Source organism: Tauraco erythrolophus, chromosome 2 (assembly GCF_009769465.1).
Source record: "Tauraco erythrolophus isolate bTauEry1 chromosome 2, bTauEry1.pri, whole genome shotgun sequence".
NCBI classification, from domain to species: domain Eukaryota; kingdom Metazoa; phylum Chordata; class Aves; order Musophagiformes; family Musophagidae; genus Tauraco; species Tauraco erythrolophus.
The window spans coordinates 15994732-16010576 of NC_141466.1; the positions used below are offsets into that span (position 1 = coordinate 15994732).

The following is a 15845-nucleotide window of genomic DNA, read 5'->3' on the forward strand; positions in this document are numbered from 1 at the left end:
AGGTCTTGGCCAGTCATATAGAAAACAGGCTAAGACTCAAACAGTTGACACAAAACCATAAAAAAGAATCTTTGAAAATTGACAGTGCACTCCCCAGGCTGCATGATAAGGGAAATGCGTTCTTTCTGTGTGACTGAGTAACATAGACCTTAACTGCATCCTTAACACAGAGCCCTGCGGTTTGCGTATATCTGGTACCACCTCACCAGTGTCTGTTACTGATACATGTGACAGATATGACATGTCTGGTAAGCTTCTCCATACAAGTTGTGTTACAATAGATGTAAACTTATAGAATGGCACTGGTAGACAGCTTGAACAAAAGACTTTATCTAAGGATTTGGATAGCTTAACAAAATGCCGGTCATCTGATAATTGTGTTGCACCGCCTGCAAGTTGAAAATAAGATCAAGTCAGGCATCCAAGTTATGACTATTCATTTTTAAGCAGTAACCAATGCTGGGTACTTCCGCAGCCCTTACTCCCATCCCACGTTATTGTTCTCAGGGCCTAGTAGGATAAATGAGCTCATACGATCAGCTCACATTTTTATTTCACATTATTTCTGTTACACTGGACATGTACTAGTGGTTTGGCAGGAACACAGGGACCCGCAGAGACATGTCTCCAAGTGACTTGTGTAGATATTCATGACAGCAGAAAAAGCCTATTGCTTCTCAGAATCAGTGACTTTGCTCTTGTTTTCTTCCTTTCTATTAAGAAAAAGAAAGAGAGATGTAAAATTATATTATCCTAACGGTGCCTGTTTCACTTCCAGAGTAGGAACAATCTTTGATTTCCCTTTCATTTCAACTTCTGAGATAGATAGTCTCTGCTTAATAAAGTTGTAACAAGTATGTTCTAACATTGTGTGACCAGCTGAACCATGAGTGGTTAAACCAAGTGCTCAAAACAGCTTATATGCTCAGCAGTTTTTTTAACTGATTTTTTGATGCTTTGGGTAATTTCTGCTGGCTTCTAGATAGAGCTAGAGGTGCAAAGTTTCTAGAAGTTTGGAAGTCCCAGGGAGCAGCATTGCCCCAAGGCTCTAGGTTTTCTTGTAGTTGTTTATTTTCTAGTAACTGAAGTTGGAATCATCAATGTGGGTTACTTCTAATCAAAACAAATTTTTGTTAACTTTAAGAATGCGAATTATACTGTTTGAAAAACACTTGTATATTTCGAGAGGAAATATTAGTGTTCAATCCTGGATGGTTTAAGAATACAGGAGATACAAACTTTGCAAGAAAAGTAATGCCTTTTAGCTGCTTGTCTAGCTACATCACCTCTTCCTAAAAACCTTGTGTTTATATATGTATTCTTAGGTTCGAGTAATGCAAATAGAGCTAATAGCTAATGCTCAGCTTTACTCGACGAACATGTACGTGGAGATATTTTTGTATTGCTAACAATCATGAATCATAGAATCATAGAATGGTATGGGTTGGAAGGGACCTCAAAGATCATCTAGTTCCAACCCCCCTGCCATGGGCAAGGACACCCTCCACTACACCAGGTTGCCCAAAGCCTCATCCAACCTGGCCTTGAACACTTCCAGGGATGGGGCATCCACAACTTCTCTGGGCAACCTGTTCCAGTGCCTCACCACCCTCAGAGGGAAGAATTTCTTATCTCTAATTGAAATCTACCCTCTTTCAGTTTAAAGCCATTACTCCTTGTCCTATTACTACACATCCTTGTAAAAAGTCCCTCTCCAGCTTTCCTGTAGGCCCCCTTTAGGTACTGGAAGGCTGCTATAAGATCACCCCGGAGCCTTCTCTTCTCCAGGCTGAACAGCCCCAACTCTCTCAGCTTGTCTTCATAGGAGAGGTGCTCCAGCCCTATGATTATCTTGTGGCCCTCCTCTGGACCCGCTCCAGTAGCTCCATGTCCTTTTTGTGCTGAGGTCTCCAGAGCTGAACGCAGTATTTCAGGTGGGGTCTCACGAGAGCAAAGTAGAGGGGCAGAATTACCTCCCTTGACCTGCTGGCCACAGTCCTTTTGATACAGCCCAGGATACAGTTGGCTTTCTGGGCTGCCAGTGCACATTGCCAGCTCATGTTGAGCTTCTCATCCACCAGCACTCCCAAGTCCTTTTCTTCAGGGCTGCTCTCAATCCATTCTCCGCCCAGCCTATACTTGTGCTTGGGATTGCCCCGACCCACGTGCAGGACCTTGCACGGGCCTTGTTGAACTTCATGAGGTTCTCACAGGCCCACCTCTCCAGCCTCTCAAGGTCCCTCTGGATGGCATGCCTTCCCTCCAGCGTGTCCACAAACCACACAACTTGGTGTCATCTGCAAACTTGCTGAGGGTGCACTCGATCCCACTGTCCATGTCACCAACAAAGATGTTAAATAGCACCGGCCTCAGTACCGACCCCTGAGGAACACCACTCGTCACTGGCCGCGCTTGGACATTGAACCGTTGACCACAACTCTTTGAGTGCGACCATCCAGCCAATTCCTTATCCACCAGGTGGTCCATCCATCAAAACCGTGTCTTTCCAGTTTAGAGACAAGGATGTCATGTGGGACAATATCAAATGCTTTGGATAAGTCCAGGTAGACGATGTCAGTTGCTCTTCCCCTATCTATAAATGCTGTAACCTCAATGCACAATATTAAGTCATTAGCCTAAGGAACAGAAGAATTTTAATAAAGCAAAGCTGAAAGTCTTCCAGTGAAGTAGCATTATGTGAAAGTCTTTTTTTATAGAGGGAAAAACTGATTTCTTGATGTTCTGCAGCTACTTAAGAAAATACTCTAGAGGTTCTTTCGCTGTTCATTCCAAGAGAAAGTCTCTTCTGCGTGTAAAATGTTTCCTTTTAGTTTTTCCAAAACTTTCACATTTTTTTGCGCAGCCACCCACAGAAAAAAAAGGTGACGAGAACAGACCTCACACCTTTAGGCAGCCTGCAGGGGCTCGGCAGAAGTGCTGTACCTTCTGTGCAGTTATCACCAGAGGGAATGTCACTGTTTGAACTCGTGGTGGCCGCATGAGAAGACAGAGACCAGTGTTGTCCCCTTTACTCCTCTGGAAGCTGCTGTTGAAAAACTCCTGTCCCCTGAAGAAACTGTGACCATGCTTGGCTAACACTCAGGATTCATTCAGGTGAGAGATTTTTTGTATCATCCTTGTGCTTGTGGATCTGCTTAAAGTTTAGATCTGAATTCAAGCCTTGGGAGTGCTGAGGTTTGCAGTTTTGTTCAGAGATGACGTCTGGAGACGCCAGTGACTAGGTGGCTTTGTAGGTAGTGTCCAATGGGAAAAAAAACGACGTTGACTGTTCTGCCTATGCTAAAGTAGGCTGCCTTTGAATTCTAACTTTTTTACAGATACATGGGAGAGATCCAGACTGGAATCAGATCCAAGTAATCTGGATTACTGAGGACATGATCAGGTCAAGAGCTGTCAAATATGACATTGTAATCATTGCTTGTCTACTGACATGTGAGATGTTTTATTTGCCTCCATTTATCTCATTAGTATTATTGTTGTATTAGTATTAATATTGTCTTTCTGTTGAAGGGGAGGAACCCATGACCAGGGAGAACACACAGAAATACCCTGCCCTTGAATGAGTCACTAAGATAAAGGGTCTGGGTCCACAAGCAAGGGTGTTGCTGTCATGGGGTGACCTCTGACCACAAACCATATACAGCCACAAAGGCTCAAGATGTGCCCTGTGCTTTAAGACAGTGTGTTCAGCAGAATAGAGAATGTGTGACAGCCATCAGCGTCCTTGGGGACTTCTGGCCTCATCCTTGGGTTGAAATCCACCTCCAGTGAGTCAAGTCTGGATGGCGATATCCCATCCTTCTTTCCTCTGGCTTACTGCCTGGAAAAATCCCAGAGCCCAGCTCCCTCTCAGTGGTGTGGGGCAGCAGGGACTGGAAACTCCCCTGGGTGGAAACTGTGTCACAGGGTAGGACACCCTGAGACTGCCGGCAGGTTTCATGTTCGACTGTCGGCCAGGGTCAAAGGAGAAGCCTCTGTCATCTCACGGGAATGGAGATGGACTGTGAATGGAAGAGCTGTGCTGGGGAGCTCACTTGTGTCTATGTGGGACCTGCTCGCCCCATGAGCCCTTGCTGGTGGCTGGGAACACAGGAGCATTATACTGGAGGTGACTTTTCTGCCTGTGCTAGGGTACGCTGCCTTTGGAATCTTCTTTCAGATTTTTGGGAACATAGCAGCAGTGGTTAGTGCTGTGAGGCTGAGCATCATTGATTTCAGGAGGGAGAGGGTCTTCCAGATAATTTATACAGCCTTGCAACGGAAAATTTAATTCTTCCAGCTGATGCAACGACTTTTCAAATCAACAGCTATTTTGCACATTTAAGTATGCAAACTGTAATTTATTTGTTTGTTTTATTTTCAGGGTGGGGAGAGGGTTACTAACATACATAAAAAAATATGAACTAGTGTCTGATAATATTGGAAGCTCTGGAATATCTTACAGCACAACACATTGGAGACAAATGCCAGAAATGGGAAAATTGATAGCTACACATTGAAAGGTCCTTACAAGCAAATGCACCAAAATCAGGGCTACTCACTGTCAGAAGTTTCTGATGACTGCTGATGCTAGGCCACATCTGCTGGTACTATCACAGACAGGATGCCCAGAAACACATAAGAGGCCAGGAAGATGAAGGAAGTTTGAGATTTATATGGGCATATGGACAAGTGTAAGCATGTTGCTTCTCATATTCTGGACTTCGTGTTGACCATCACTTAGAGTGGTAGACCTTGGTTATCTGAAAGGCTTCTCAATATATTAAGGAGTTCAAATTGTTTTGAGTGACTCTTGTGAAAGATGGAAAATGAATGTTCACAGGAAATCTCTAAAGCGTGCTCTATGGAGAGCATAATACTTGCATTTACCCTTCACCAAAACTGCCCACTGCAATCAAAGACGTGGAGAGTTCACAGAGATCCTGTGGCAGGACTTCTCACGTGACTTTAGTCAAATTGAGAGTTTGGGGCAGTTTTGACCTGAGTAGTGTTTGTAAAATTCATTTCTTAACAAGTTTCACTCAGCTAGATGAGTTTGAGTGAACTCCGTTGCTTGATTGTAAGCTGTAGGTCTCACCACTTCCTTCAGTAGAATGAGAACAGCACACTGGCAAAGGGAGAGTAAAACCACATGGGACAATGGAATTGCACAGTTAGAGGATGAAGTTACATTTGCATAAAATTAATGGAAACCTCTGGTCCAGGCCATCCATGATCATAGCACGTTTGGTACCTGAGCATTTGGAGAAAGTTTGAAGCACCTACATGGCTTGAGACACCAAGAAAATATTATGTAGTGTGGGTAATGCAAGATAGATTATAGCCCAGGAGTTATCCTGTGGAAGGGGAGAGGTGGATTTGACAAGCGAACCGAAAAGAGATTTAGAGATCCTGAACGGATACAGTGATGCACAAATAGAAGTTCATGAGGACATTGCTTCATGGTTATGTAATGGAATCAGTAGCTGTCTATAATTGTCCAACTGGACTACTTAAATGAACTGAATAACTAATTGAACCTGTCTCATGCTATAAACTTTTTCATCCGGGTTTTTTTTTTCAATGATCCCTGTAATGTTATCGTGGCTAATTTTAGCTGCCATTTTCCCCTTGAAGCTATTTGCCAACACGGTGCCCTCGGTCTGTTGTGGTACAGGAAGTTGGGGCTGCAGGACTTCTCTCCAGCCTGAATGCTTCCTGGCAATGAGATCAAATTATAAGTAGCTGCACTAATCTGCCTATCATCAGAAATAGCCAAAGAAAAACGCACAAATGTAAACATAAAAGGGAACTCTCATAATTGGCATACTTGTCATAGTTCACCATAAATCAGCCTAAACGCCAGCGGGCTTGCTCTTTTTGACACAATTTGGAGGCTAGCTTTGCTTGTTGACATCTTATCTTCTCACAAGTTACTGTACATTAGCGAAGTTAATTGACTAATCATATCCATCACTGGGAGTGTAAGTAAATAATTCCATCTATTTCTACCTAGGCTTCTGTTTACGGTCTGAGGGTGCCAAGCATTCAGACTAAATGAAAATATACCCTCTAGTAACCATGCACGGCATCCCCCATAACAAGCTGCAGAAACTCTCCGAAGCATTGCTGTTATGTTGTAGGGAATCCTGAGAATCTTAGGCTTAACTCACCATGCCGGCCAGCCTCCCGCAGGGCTGGCCAGGCAGAGGCCGGGGCGGCAGGAGGATGCATCTGGGCAGACCCGTGTCAGAGCACCGGAATCTGTCATTTTTAGGGAAAGGGGGCAGGTCTGCGAGTAATGAATTAGCAGTGGCTGGGAATGTGCATGAGATGATGTGATAACACGTGCTCCAGCTAGATGAGAGGATCTGGAGGGTTATCTAATAGCTGGTGTTTTCCATTTTTTGACTGTCCCTGCATAATCAGCCATAAATATTTTGTTCTTGTGATCAGTTTTTCCTAATGGTGGGGAAGGGAAATTTGCTGCTGCTTCTTCCTTCCATATCTTTGCCATCTGGTGAATTAAAGAAAAATTGACTGTGAATTAGACTTTGGCTGTACTTGTGGTTTCAGTGACAAGACTTCAGTGGGGACAAGAGTTGGTAGGCCTGAACTTTGCTTTAATTTGCGATGAAGATTTTCTAGATGATGTAGGGGCAAGTTATCAAGTCTTCAGCTCTCTGTTTGTCCCACAGGAATACAGGACCGTTTTTTGCAGCTGTATCTCAGAATTAGTAAGGGTTGTTTGATATCTCCAGACTGCTTGTATGATGTTTCTTTCTTCATGCAAAATCTCACTTCGTCTAGAAAAGTGTCTAGGATTTTCTACGGGAAACTGAGTCCACTGTGTGTCTAAAAGACACGGCCTGGACTCTGCCACTGATTCCTACCACATTGACCCATTTGTCTGACTTGCTTCAGAAATCTTTCCGTTCATGCATGCCCTTTCTGTCTAGAGGAGAGCGGGGTCCTGTGCTGGCTGATGTATTTCCCTGCTTACTTTGGTCCTGTTTTTTTTTCTGTCGTGACTTCTGCCATCAAGGGTGTCGATTAGTGCTGGGGATTTTTGCCATGCACAGACACCTGGTTTGAGACCACCAACTTGGTTTTGCTGCTGGGATGCAGCCACGAGAGGCAGCAACTGCTGGCGGCTGCTGAGGTTGGCCTCCCTCATGCCCAGGATTTACAGGTGAAAGGCATCCAGTGAAATGTTGAGACCAGAACGGTTCATTCCCTGCGGGCCATGCCAACCTGGCTGTTGTCAACCTCTTTGGCCTATTCTCTTGTGTTAACCAAACTAAACCCTACTTTCTACTCATTAGGTCACAAGAAATGATGACAGCTAATTGCTTCTGCACAAAACGATCTTCAAAGAACAGCTTTTTTAGATTTAAAAAACTGAATTGATGTGAGAAGCTAACCACGTGCTTAAGTATCCCTATATTGATCTGGACTTATGGAAGGGCTTTCTTGAATAGGTGGGACCTAAACACTGAGTTAGATGCTTCTAGAAATGAAGATTTTAGTACACAGAGCCAGAAAACTTGAAAAATTGTGCCCTGAATATTTAAAATGTATTTTATCAAATAAAAAGGCCACATATACTTTAATTTAAAGAAATAACAAGTAATTCCAATGTATGTTATCTCATGTCTATAGCATGTTCTAATTTCCAAAAAACTCTTATATTAATTCCCCTAATGACGTTCTGTTGACATATTTGTGTATTTATCTTATGAATGGTCTTAGTTTGAGAGATCTTTACTACTTTCTTCTAATTTTATTATGCAAAAAATCTATTATGTGGCTATACCAAAACACAATCTTGTATGCAAGTTGTATTTCCTTCAGACCAAGTTGTCCTCTGAGGAGCAGGGCTGTGTAAAAGCTGTGGGGGAGGGAGCTAAATGTAACATTTAATGGGAAGTCCATTCAAACCCTCTAGCAACTGGAACTAATGGGGACAGACAGGGTTGTGAAATGTGAGCCTGCAAGATTTCCACTGAGAGATATCCATTCCACTTTGTCCTCCCAGGCCGTATTTCCCAGAGACTTTGGGTTCTTTTCTTTAAACCATATTTATGAATAAGAGCAGTACCACAGTGATTTCTTTCTAAAAGTATTTCTTGAAATCCAAGAAATCTTTCCAAATAAAGTGTTTCTAATAGCACTTTAGGCCGTCAGCTCTCTGAGGTAACGAGTTGCTTCTTTTCTACCCAATGCAGTGAATGGATCTCTGTGATTTGATTCCCACAGAAAACAAAACAACTATTTTTATGGTTCCTTAATGAAATTAGCTTTAATAACAGAAGTTTGTTGCATTAGAATTGGTAACAGTTTACCCTTACAGCAGGTGTTAACAGATTAACAGCATCTTGGGCAGAGCTTTCTGTGGAAGGACAGGAGAGATTATTTTAGCTGATGAAAGAGGATATTTTAATGAAGAAAATATCTGATGAGCATATACTGCAGGTTTCTAAGTCTAATTCTGAACTGTTTATGTAGTGGGCACCAAACACTGCAACATCTGAACATCTATGAACATCTGAACTATGAACATCTGAACGCTTTATGTATTAGGGGAATTAAGTAGAGACACTTCTGTATATTCTTCCTGGTTGGAATTTAACTTTTGAGTCTGGTGTAATCAGCCACCTTTAATAATTGGAAATATGTTTTATTACTTTGCTAGTGACAGAGTGAATTTGTGTCAAACTCAGTATGAACACCCACTGCAAGAGTGCCAGCCTAATTCAGATTACTGAGTACCCTGCAGCTCTGGACACAGAGGACCCTAAATCTGCTGAAAGGGGAAACTTTTACAAAGTAACCTCAGAAAGTAGACAGGACAAAGGAATTCCCCTGACTGGTAAAAAGAAAATCTTTGACTTCAAAGTGTGCAGGGAAAGGAGAAGTAGTGGGGGAAAAAAATGATCCATTGATGCAGCCATGAAGAACTGCAGACATTGCTGAGTGAAGACTAAGGAGAAGTGTGGCCTTCTGGGACGCTATAAGGATTTAGTCAATTGGATCCTGCACTCATCCCTGGATAGTAGGGCATTCCAGGCCAACAGCTTTGCATGGGTTAGATTTATTATTTATTGGCCACCTAGCAAGCTGGAAGATGACTGGCTGATAATGAGAAAGTCTTCTGAACCTAGTTTGGTGTACAACACCTTTGAAATTTATGTAGCAGCATTCTCCCAATAGTATCTCATCTGGAAATATGCCTAATTGCAAGGATTAGGGAAAAAAGAAATAGTGGAGAAAAAATATGGTAGGCCAGCAAAGGAATTTTCATGATGAAAAGCACTTCCATAAGATTGTTCCCTAGTAGCTAAGCTGCTTCAGTGACTGCAAGAGCAAGCAGGCGACTGGGTATCCTGTGAAGTCTTAAGTGCAAACTAAGAGTGCTGCAGGTTGTGCTGGGGAAACTGGAGGCGTTTATAGCTGCGGTGCCAAGGAGAACACTTGCAACCTGCTCTGGAGTGAAAACCACTGTTACTGTTCCATTGGCTGCCTTTACAGGAAGGAAAGACGTTTAAGAACAAGAAGGGAAATTTCCTTGAAATCAGAAATAGTACAGTTCTCATCTCTCCACTAACATGCTAGACATGGAAGAGAAAAATAAGCATTGACTTCCACATGTTTTCACTTCTGTACAACAAGTTTTAATCAACATACCCACAGTTTAACAACATTATATCAGCATATAGTTAGAAAATGGCATACAGCTCTAAAATAACTCAGACATTCTTATGCCTGATGCAGTCTTTAAATTACACTAGTGTTTCCACCAAACAAGATCTTACTTCTGTGAGCATCTTTGCTTGAAAATACAGTGCCCTTCCAAAATTAAAGCTTTTGCTCTTTGAGTAGTAAATGTATATATTTCTAAAAATACAAAGAGGTGGAATCTCTCTTTCATGCAAAATTTAGTGCAATCTTAACGAGTGTCAGGATCATAATGAAAGCTTTGTGTGACTGCAACAATACACGTGCTGCATAGAATTAATTATCGAGAAATGAAATGTGTGGGTGATGTCAGCCTGGAAATATCTAATCAAGATGTCTGCTGGTAGGTTACCTTCAAACATGTAACCTACTTAACCTGTAACATAATGAGGATAACTGTAAAGCTTCAAGTAGCTTCCAAGCAACTCTGGCTATGTTGGGAGATTATTTATGTTTAGCTAGTCTGGTACAAAACTCCAATACGTGATCCTCTCACCAGCCTGGATGGTTTACTGTTGACTCATAACTGTGATCAGCTTAGCAAAAATGAGCTATTGTTTGTATGCTTTTTTAGTGAATTTGCCACAACTTATTTAAGAAAGCGGTCCAAACCAAATTTCACATCCCTACCACCCATTTTCACAAATATGATGTCAAATTTCCCCTAGTCATGAAATTCTAGCTACTTAGATTCACCTTTTGCTGAGTAATTTAGCAGCACAAGTCTAGAGAAAGTCAAGGACACTTGTCCTTCCACTTTACTTAAGGATATAGCATCTGTTAGGTGCACATGCAGGGGAAAACTATGCATCCAGCGGTAAGCCAAATATTACAATTTAATAGCCATTCATACTGCTTTTAACCAATATCTGAATGGGTAATACCAGACCAGGTGACATAGTTAGGAGGCAGATGGATATTATCTGGGGAAGTCATTTATACTTAGTAAAAGATTGTCATGGAGCCTCGGACTGGTAGATAATATGTATAAGAACGGATCCTCTTGTACCTAAATTGTCATGACCATCCAAATGTGTCAGTAACCTGGACAGAGGGCTGAGACTTTGGTTTTAATATTCTCTGTATGCCTTGTTTAATTTTGTTGCTTGCCACAGGGTCAAAAACACCAGGAATTGTTTCAGCTGAAGTATCAAAGCTGAATTTAGTTCCTTTTTCTGAATGTAACACACCAAAGCAAGCAACTAAAACAATGGGCAAATAATAATAATAATAAAAAAAGTCTTTCTGGGACAGATATTATGCAAAGTATCTACCAATTAGGCCAAATCTCAGAGTTTACAGAGACACTACTTTGTAGACTCTAGTGTTGCTCTGTGCAGCCTATAATAGCCCTTTCACATGCTTGGGAATGCCATTTTTGCAGGGTCAATTTTTTCCTAGTTACTATCCAGAAATTGTAGTCATTCGGCTGGTCAATATAATCCTCAGTTATGTTGTAACAGAGAAAACAGCAAAGAGGTTTGCACCAACCTAGAACAACCGCGTGGGCACCGTGGCTTTCTCAAGCCCAGTCTATAGGACACTGATTAAGAAGGGATCTATTGTATTGGAAAGGTTTACAGTCAAAATGAATGAAATAGGATACAGATAATTAGAGTGGCCATATACTGGAAAAGAAACAGGGAGCGAGGTCCTAATTCCATTTGAAGCTAATTAGGCAGCCTGTCAGTTTGGTAAGATGTTTGGGCTCACACAATCTGCTTTGTTGAGGGTATTTCTTCTTTAATTGGCCTGTCAATTACAATTTGCCATGAAATGCTGCAAACTGCTTACAGCCTGTTTTCAGTCTGTCTTACTGGGTCTCAGAAACAGGGTCTTTCTTTTCTTTTCTTTTCTTCTTTCTTTTCTTTTCTTTTCTTCTTTTCTTTTCTTTCTTTCTTTCTTTTCTTCTTTTCTTTCTTTCTTTTCTTTTCTTTCTTTTCTTTTCTTTTCTTTTCTTTTCTTTCTTTTCTTTTTTCTTTTCTTTTCTTTTCTTTTTCTTTTTTCTTTTCTTTTTCTTTTTTCTTTTCTTTTTTTTTTTTAAATCCCCAACATTAAAATGCATACTAGTTGTTATTCTCCTGATTCATTTTAACTGTGTTTGCCATTCACGTTCATACCTTCAGGACTGAGCTACTAAAGTCTTCCACAGCTACAAAAGTAGGGATTCTGCTTATGATGCAAGTTGAAATGCAAAAATTAGATGTACATGGTACATGGGACACAGTATTGCTCTTTCCTGGGGTGATGAGCTGAGAGTGCTAAAACTGAATGAGAGAAGCAGCAGAATAGATGCCTTACTGGAACAAGACATTTTTGAAATCATTAAGGGTTAGATGAGAAACTAAAAATTAGCAAGTACTCTTTAGAGGGAGCGTGGAAACAATCAAGCGTGAAATAGCAATATATTGACCTCTGGTAACTTGATGTCTTGATTTAGGCAACAGCTTTACAAGCCTGACAAACAACTTAATACCAGTGATACTGGACTTTTTATGGTAGTTCACTAGTTACTCAGATGAGGAACGGTCACCATGTGACAAAACATTAACAGCTGACTCAAAGGCACGCTTGTTCAAAGCAAAAGCAAGTTTTCCATGTTGGTGTTACTTGTTTCTGCTTTCCTGGCTGAGAAAAACAGTTCGGCTAACTGCAGGGGTGCAGTATGCTCTTGCTGAGGGGCAGTTTTCCTTAGGAAGCAAAAACAGAGAGGAACTTGCTGTGAACTTACACAGTCGACAAAACCAGTGGTGCTAACCAGTACATGAATTTAATTCTCGTGTTCCTGGGCGTGCAGTGTCTGTATTCTAGCAGAGCTGCAGTGGCCAGTATCTAGTCCCTGTTCTTGTCCTTTCCCTTTGCACCATTCAGGTGGTACAAAATGGTTATTTTAAAGAAATACCTATAGGTAAATCATCCTTTCTTTCTCTCCAATGATGAACCTAGCTGGAGAGGACAGGAGCAGCAGTAAGTGCTCTTCAATTGTGTGTGGAATTATACGGGTGCCATAAATCCTGAAATAGGTGTGTTACGGATGTGGATGTCAAAACCTGTCACTATTGGCTCTATTAACTCTCATAACTATTGAAACTATCTGAGGTTTCTGGCTAAGCCAAATCCTATTTTTCTCCTCTTATGAATCACAGCAAAACGTCCTGATCTTGGGAGATGTGAAGCATGTTTTGCAAAACTGCATTGTTTGAAAGGGCTCAGCCCCATCTCAGATCTGAATGGAGAAGAGTCAGAGCCTGCTTTAAGATTTTTCCAAAGTTTGAATCAGGTAGAGAAATAGTAATTTCCTCTGTGGAATTCCTCTCCTTTTTACTAAGGCCACGTTCTATTAACACATACTCAGCAACTTTCCTCTGCAACAAAATGTTTATGTATTTGTGGCCTTTGCTAATTTTTACACTAAAATAGTTCAGCAGGAAGAGACCTACAATGAGTTTAATCGCCATTTTATGTTTTTGTCATGACTCGGATTCAAAGCGAGGTGGTTGCAGCCACAACGCAGAGTAGTGACCACCCTGCAATCACAGCCACCCGCCTTGGTGCCATCACCATGCATGGATATTGAAAGCTTGCCTCTTGTTCTGATGCTACGCCTAGTGGTGTGACTTGAAATCTGATTTGGGTAGGAGAATTAGAAAAGCTAAATAAAATGATAACTCAAAACACTACACCTTCGTCAATCTCTTGAATAGCTGTTTATACTCCTATTTTTACTATAAATTGTTTGAAAGGGCTTCTTTGTATAAGACAGTGAGCCAGTCTAGTGGGGTGACCTAGTTATTTTTAAAGCCCGCTTATGTCAATGCTTTCTGTCCTGTGACCATGTTGGCCACCATTATTTCGAGGTGAGGTCAGTCTTTTTCTTTGCTCGGGCTGCTTGCCAGTTTCTCAACACCTGCCCTGAAAGTGACAGCTCTACGGGTGTCCTCATAAATTACAAATCATGTGCCTCTACCCTGATGCCTTGGGACAGGCACAAAGTTAGAAACTGTCCTGTAACCCAAGCCCCCGGGTCTGCTGCACAGGACAGCTGAGCGGCAGGCAGCGAGCCGCAGCAGCGGGGGGCTGGCTACGCCGCGGACCCTGGGCAGCACCTAGCCCGGCACGGGGGAAAATCCGTGTGCGCCGGTGCCAGTGGGCACGTGGCTGCGCCTGGTGGGAGCCGGGGCTGGCACCAGATAGGGGTCTTCCCCCACGGAGAAGGGTGAAGAAGGCCGGTGGCTAGCAGAGAGGTGCCGTGGCTGTTGTGTAGCACCTCTGCCCTCGCATGCCCGGGGTGAACTGAACTGTCAGGGATGGGACAGGAAGTGGGGAGTGGGAAGTGGGACTCTCCACGCTGAATGGGGCAAGCCTGTGCGCAGTCGTCACTGTCCTGTGCCACCTCCCGGCTCCTCAGTTACAGCTCTGGCACACAGTTGCCTACAGCACTGATTCAGTGATGCGTTTTCTTCCTTCCAGTGTGTGCTCTGAACACTCAGCCAGCGTACGCATGCCGCAGTCCTAAAGATTGAAGTCAGCAAAACATTTAGGTGCTACCCTTTGCCCCAAACTAGTTACCCTGCTGTCACCATCCCCAGCATGCAGGTCACATCCACCTACAGGGAAACTGTTCGATAAGTCAGACAAGCTGCAATACCCCACTGCCTAATCTGTCTGGTCTTTCCCCGACTGTGTGTTGTCCCACTCCACCCCAGGATCCATGTCAGGTAGAGACCGAGGTCTGGGGAGCAGCACCTGCTATATCACGGTCGTCTCTCAGCTGCGTAACTGCAGGTGCTGGACACACTGGTACACCGTGAGCTCCCAGCATGTGAGCTCCCAGTATGGAAATGCAGTACAAGCATTGAAGGGAGAAGATGCTGATCAGACATCCTTTTCCACCTGTTATGGTTTGAAGTGGGGGGGGGGAGGTCGGGTGGCAGAAGCTGCCCATCAGACCGGACTCCCGTCCCCCTCGGGGCTTGAGCCAATCGGCGCCTCTGCGAATTGCCCTATTTACGTCAGTGAAGATGGAACGGAACAACGTGTGCCGCGGCTGAGTCCCCCTTGTGAGCGGCCCCTTTCTAACAGTCCTTGGTGGAGCAAGCAGAGACCCACTCGCAACCAGTGGATGACCCATGTCGGAAGAGATGCCTAAGCCTGAGACTATTGTGAATCATGGGCACAGGTAGAGACACATTATGCATTTTACGCATTTTACGCATTCAGAGTCTGTACGGAGACATTTCAGGTCGTATGACGACCACGCTGGAGCGCATTTAAAGTTTGTTCATGACCCACGCCAGAGCGAGTGGCTACAGCTCCTTAAAAGCCCAGGACTGGTAAAGCCCGGCTAGCTCAGTCGGTAGAGCATGGGACTCTTAATCCCAGGGTCGTGGGTTCGTGCCCCACGTTGGGCGCCATGAAGGCAGGAAACATTGCAGCGAAGTAACCGCTGGGCTATAGCCGGCCCACGACAGTCTTAATTGCCCCAACGTGGGGCTGAGGAATTCGAGATAAGGATGGAGACTGGGAAGGTAACTGAGGAATTCGAGATAAGGATGGAGACTGGGAAAGGTAACGGGCAAAACATGGGCTGCATAGTGGTGAAAAACAGAAGGACCTTGGAAAGCTCAGCTTGTTGTGACTGGTGAAGGTACCAGGGGTGGATTGTTTATAAAAAGCCTGTTCTTGTTCAATATTGTTTGCAAAATCTGTGTTCTTGTTATTCTCTCAAGTAACCGTTTTGTGTGCTTTTCTCTTTGTAGGTAGCTGTTAATAAATAGTTTTGCATTAAGAAAAAGCCTCTTTTGCCCGGGACCGTGGTTGGTGGGTGCTCCTCTGTTCCTGTCTCGATCCTCAGCTCTTTTATTACATTTTTCTCTCCTCTCCATTTTACTGGACTGGGAGAGCTGCGTGGGTTTGGTTGCCGGACTCAGCCTAACCCACGACACCACCCATCTGTATTGTGTCTCCAGTGGCACAAGCAAAATCTGTTGTCCTGTTGGTGTGGGATCTGTAGCTGGATGAGTAGACTGCATCAAAGTGGAAGCCCGTTGTTTTTTTTAAATGATTCGCAAGGTGTATTTTAACAGAGACTGTTCTCTCTCTCTTCT

At 43.2% G+C, this 15845-nt stretch overlaps 1 non-coding gene across 1 annotated transcript; it reads left to right on the forward strand.

Annotated features, from left to right (window-relative positions):
• The first annotated feature begins 15076 nt into the window (after positions 1-15076).
• TRNAK-CUU (transfer RNA lysine (anticodon CUU)) lies at positions 15077-15149 on the forward strand. The gene has a single exon. It is a non-coding gene; the product is annotated as a tRNA-Lys (tRNA).
• Positions 15150-15845: the final 696 nt, after the last annotated feature.